Source organism: Clarias gariepinus, chromosome 1 (assembly GCF_024256425.1).
Source record: "Clarias gariepinus isolate MV-2021 ecotype Netherlands chromosome 1, CGAR_prim_01v2, whole genome shotgun sequence".
NCBI lineage: Eukaryota > Metazoa > Chordata > Actinopteri > Siluriformes > Clariidae > Clarias > Clarias gariepinus.
In genome coordinates, this window is record NC_071100.1 from 29,610,299 (window position 1) to 29,616,407 (window position 6,109).

The window sequence follows — 6,109 nt, forward strand, 5'->3', positions numbered from 1 at the left end:
ACAGTTGCATAAAACATCTATTTTCTGTATTATTTGTAATTTTAGTAATTAAAAAATACATTTTGTGTCTGTCCCTACGTTCTGGTCAACTCTGTTAACTCTGTTATAAAAAGGCACAACAATCTTTAAAGCACTGATAAAAAAAAGCATGTGACTTGCTCCAAGTGATGTCACTTCCTCTGGCGGGAAAATCTGGAGGGCACTGAGGTATGTCATTATTCCTCTCTTATTAATTTGTACAAAATGTGTAGGATACACCAATAGTAGAATAATTATTTGTCAAATCTGTTATTGTGATATTTCAGTAAATCTCTCATTCACTTTTTTAAAAACAATAATATGATGAAATTGATGATATGTTTTATACATGCCATGTGGTATCTGGTTTGAGGTTAGCATCTTGAGCTAAAGCACAAAATGGTAGAAAATGTCAACTCTGTTATTGTCAACTCTGTTAGTGGTTGACAGATTTTTCTGTTCATACTTTGATTTTCCGAATAATTTCTAAAAAATCTTACAAGTTTAAGATCAGCAAATATTGAAAATATTAAATTTGAAGTGTGTTCTATGAAAATAAAAAAAGTTTAACATAAAAAGAAAATACTATTTTTTGTCTTCTTTTTCTATTTGAAATTTACCCGCAATTCTAGAATGACCCATATACTGTATACAGCCACCAGTCATAATATTACAACACAAAACATTAAGTCTAGTACTGTGTACGTTTCCCCTGTGCTAACTAGGTAGCTCTGCCCCCTTTTTTTGGTGAGTGGAATTGGATCAGACAGGCTAGCTTTTGCTCCCTACAGGTATAAATGAGCATTTGGTGCCCATGAGTCTGTCACTAGTTTTACAGAAATATATTTAATTAATTTGTTGTGTGGTATTAATGCTATGTCTAATTTGTGTATACAAACGTAAATGCACAGAACAGTATAAAGAATCAAGGTGTAGAAATAAATGGTGCTCAATGCATTAGGTGATTGACATTGATTGTTTATTACAAACTGACATCTGTTTAATACAGAACAATGTATTCTGTTTAATACAGAACACATTTATGGCAGATGGTCAAATGGACAAATCAAGAACAGTCCAGGAAATCCAGTTTGTAACCTTGGACCTGCATGACAGTTCAAGAAAACATCACCAGAAAACATCAGCAGCTGACAGAAGAAATTTGCTTCTTAAGCAGCAGGTCAGGATGGGTAAATGAACTGCATTTTCTGTGTAGAAGAAAAAGGTAGAAAATGTGGAGCGATAGAACATATTGGCATAATCTTAAATAACAGATGGTGCTGTTCAGCTAGAAGTGACACCAATGATGCACTATTGTACTTCTAGACAAAGAAGAATGTTGGAATCATGCAAAGATCATGCTTCTATTTTTTTTATCAATTTGCCACAACTTTGCCCTAAATAATTTACTATAAAATAAAGATGCAAGAACAGACAAAAGGCAGCATGGTGGTGTAGTGAATAGCACTGTCGCCTTGCACCTCCAGAGTCCAGGTGCGATTCCCGGCCAGGTTCGATTCCTGTCTCTCTGTGTGCAGGGAGTTTGCATGTTCTCCCCGTGCTTGGTGGGTTTCTTCCGGGTACTCCGGTTTCCTCCCACAGTCCAAAGATATGCACGTTAGGTTAATTGGTGTTCTTAAATTGCCTGTAGTGTGTAAATGAGTGTGTATATGTGTGTGCCCTGCGATGGATTGGCACCCTGTCCAGGGTGTACCCTGCCTCGTGCCCTAAGTCTCCTGGGATTGGCTTTATGGACCCAGCGACCCTGAATACAGGATAAAGCGGTAAAGAAGATGAGTGAGAGCTAGTGAGAACAGACAAAACCTGGGATTTCCACCAGGAAAAAAAATCTCTCACCATATTTTCACATTGCTGTGGGAAACTCTGGGACACTGATATTGAGCAAGAAGGCCTGGAGATATTTCCCACCACACCCTTGGCAAACCATGCTCCTCATTTGGGTGTGAAGGTCATGTATTAAAAAACTTTTCACTATATAGTGCATAAAACAGCCGAATGCACAAGGAAACAAATATAATTATGAAATGCAATTAATGAACAAATAGTATGAATTAACTAGTTTTTTTTTTTCATTCCTTCCAGATCTGACTGGAAGAGAAATGTTGAAACTCTTCAATGGCACTTATTGGCCTGGGCCACCACTGCTGGTGTTTAGTCAATTTCACACAGCACTATACTAGAGAAAAGTCACAGGTGTATGCTGCTTGTTTGGACCAGATATACAGTGCAGCATATTTAATGTGACACCTGAGCGCATGCCAAAGCAATATTCCTGTTGTGCTGTTTGTAGTTGTGATGGGAAATAGTCATGCACACTGCTGGAGCATAAAATGTAAGCTCTACAAATAAAATACAGCAAATGGAGTGTTTTGTTAGACTCAGTTCACTGGATGTTTTTCGGTTTCTACATATAGGGAGGTTAACAAAATTTTTTTTCTTTTCACGTTTGTCTTTTTGAATAAAATATATTTATTTCTTTGATTGATTTAATTATTATAATTGTAAAATGGTACTAAAATGACACTCAACATAGTTTAACATTACTGGCTTGGGTAGTGATTCACCCAATGGTATTTATTAAGGAGAATAGGATAAAAATTTATTAAATCTAGCAGTATTCAAACTCTATTATTGAATCCTAAGGATTAAAGTTTGCTTCAGCTAAAGTGTTATCTTGATTGCAATATTGCACTACAATGCACAGTAAAGTGTCTTTGGTGTCATAAAAAGGGTTGGTGTTGGGATGTGGGCTTGAAGGTGGGAGAGGCATAAATGCAGAGGGTACAGACTTAGAGTCTTTTTATTAAGCAAAACATAAAACAAAACCTAAAAAAAAGAAGTTGGCCTGCTCCCGAGCAGGTTTAAGCTTACGAATATGTTGCTATGACAGCAAATGCGAGAAACGCATCGAAGAACGAAATAATCCAAGATCAGGACAAATTCACAACAGTCAAATCCATCTAACTGAGTTAGCGATGTACGAAGAACGGACCCCTGGTAAGTTGCTAAACAGACTAAGAGCTAAATAGACTAATAGACAAGACAGACTAGAAAACTAAACAGACTACGATCTAAGCAGGTTAGGAGTGCAATGGGTAGTAGCTAAACATACAAGAGACTAATCACACAAGAGGTTAAACACTCGAGAGGCTCATCCTACTAACAGCTACTCCTACTAGAAGACTAAACCCACTACGAGCTTACCATGCCAGAGGCTAACCATGCTAGAGGCTAAGCCCACTCTGGTGGACACACAGGCTAGTAGACAAACTAACAACACATACTTAATCGAAATAGAAATAAACTTAACTTAAATAGCTCCACAAACAATATGCCAATAAAAACAAAACAAAACAAATGCCCACTTAACATAACCAATGCTCAACCCAGTTTCCCAGAACAAACTGCTATTTATAAAAGGTTTAATGAGCTACCTTGGTTCAGGTGAGCTCCCTCATCACCTGACCAAAGTGCCTTCTGGGAAACTGAGTCTACAAACAAAAACTACACAAAAAAATGGTATCGGGTGCACAGTGCCCTTTAGGGGTGATCCCTTACATTTGGCTGAATTCTGACAGCAGGTTTGCCTAAACTTGTATCTACACATTCTACAAACAAAATGTTCCCATTACACATGGATGTGCAAATAAAATGGTCTTATTTGCTGATATAATCAGGAATAACCAGGATTTATGTTTGTCTGAACTGATGTGGAATGGATCATTGAGATCATCAGACTTAACTAGATTGGGGGTTTAATAAAAAGGCACTTGATTATTAAATTGAGGTAAACAGTATCAACACACTAAATGCCGTTACAATAAATAGTTGTCATCCTTGATACTGAAACACAACACATTTTACTTCAAAACACTGCATGTTTTATTCAATCTTACATAAACCAATTTGATCCATGAAATGTAATGCTTCATGTTAGCAACCTTTGATGAAGCAAAAACCTGTGTGCACTTCAATGGTACCTTAGAACATGTAGAGATTTGTTGAACCGTAGATATGAGATTAAAACAAGGCAGAGTTGCAGAGTTTCCCATTTTTAAATAAAAAAAAACACAGTAACTGTACGTGTCTCAACTGTGTGCATCAGTAGAGTGACAGGTATGACAAGATGACTAGCATGCAGTTAGCTTAGGTAATCACTTATAAGCCTAAGCAAATACCCAGAGCTCACAATAACTTAGGATAATTGACAGATGTACAGTACTGGCACCATATTATCTTAAGTGCAAATTTTGTTATATATGTTTATCATATATATACGATTTATATTATGTATAAAACCATTCACTACTTCCAATATACTTTAAAAAAGAATAAATAAATAACATTAAAAGAAAGCAACATATTATGAGACCAGTTTTTAGATTTAAAAAATATTATATATATACAATTAAAAAATAAGGTAGGCTCTGGGTTTTGCATGAAAATAGAAAAAAGTAAGTGTGATAATGTTACCAAAAGAACTCATATTCTCCAGCATGCTCAATAAAACCTAACAGCTGTTTTAATTGCAGTACTATGCCAGAGTTATTCTGGTAAATTTGTCACATTTGCTCCGTTCTATTTTCATGCAAATCCCAGGAGCCTACATGAAAGCTGGTCTGGCATATAATGGCAAATATTCTTCTGCAATGTTTTTCTTTTGTAAGGTTTAGTTATTAATTTATGTTTGGAAGAAGTAAATGGGTTTATACATAATAATGCAGACATGATAAACATACATAGCAGAATTTGTACTAAAGATAATATGGTGATAAGACTTTTTGCTACTGGAGGTTTAGAGTTGTCTATATGTTCAACCGTATGTTGAGTAGTAAATAATTTATATGACCTTTACTGCAATGTACTACAAAGTAATACTGTGCAGAAAAAGGGCATAGAGCTGAATTAATCAATGAATGTTTATTCAAAGTTATATGAATACATAACCAAGCAGTAAACAAACAGCTCTAACCCATGCCTTAGTATTTTATTAATAATGTGTAAAATCCTGTCCTTGAGCAGAACATAAAACATAAAATTGATCGCATGAATAATTAAAACAGATTTCTCTCTCCTTTTTCTCTTTTTCTCTATCTTACATTTTCTCTGTAGATGTTTGACAATGTTAATCAACCCTTGGTTGCACCCTTGTACCTAATTAATGCAAACACATTGTTTGTTTGTTTGTTTGTTTGTTTGTTTGTGCTTGTAAAAATTATGGAGGTGCATAGTAAGTAATAAAAGGATGACATGCATGTGGAACTAAATCTAAAACAAAGAGTATGTGGTCAGAAACAGGAATGTAAAATGGTGACAATTACGCTTACAGTACAAGCCAAACTGTAAGTCACTCCTGTCATGTTGGATACCATGTTGGTGTATAGTCACAGATTATAACTCTTTTTTTACCCATGCACAGTATGTTAATCTCCCCCTATTCATTTACTTGAGTCAGGTGTGTCCATACAGTAGGTTTGCTATTGGCCTGAGGTATTCAATTGTTGCTTTTAAACTGCTTTTCTACCCAGAAGCAACACTGCTGTGTTTAAAAAGCACTGATACATTCTTAGTGCTACAAAACACCCCAGCATGCCACCATAATGTCATTGTCATACTGGAATAGTTGTTATCTTGGCAACTAAAAATATTGTGCATATAGTTAATTTAATCTACATTTTTAAAATAGGATTACAAGGAATGAATGTAAGATATATACAGTAAGATTATTAGGCTTATTTCTAATCCAATTCTATTAAACTTTTTGGGCATAAAAATTGTTCTTGTTCTACTGGCAAATATTTTTTCTATTTTTTGGAATTTATTTATTTATTTATGAAACAAGCCATTTTTTTCTGCCAATATTTTAAGAAATGTTTACTCAAAATTATAGTAACATTAAATTAAAAATAAGCTTACTATTCTTATATTTCACTTGTTTAAACTTATTTTAAGAAATCATTGCTATGTTTGGCTATATTTAAAATATTACACTTAAAATGTATTTTTTTTTTGTAGTGCACTGCTGTGCTGAAAATGGTCCACTACCCAAAATATTATATGATGGTTTTCA

General features: G+C 34.7%; 1 long non-coding RNA gene across 1 annotated transcript; it reads left to right on the forward strand.

Moving 5' to 3' along the window:
* Positions 1–1,055: 1,055 nt before the first annotated feature.
* On the forward strand, positions 1,056–2,403 carry LOC128523009 (uncharacterized). The gene is made up of 2 exons (XR_008359920.1): positions 1,056–1,198; positions 2,122–2,403. It is a non-coding gene; the product is annotated as an uncharacterized LOC128523009 (long non-coding RNA).
* The last annotated feature ends 3,706 nt before the right edge of the window (positions 2,404–6,109 follow it).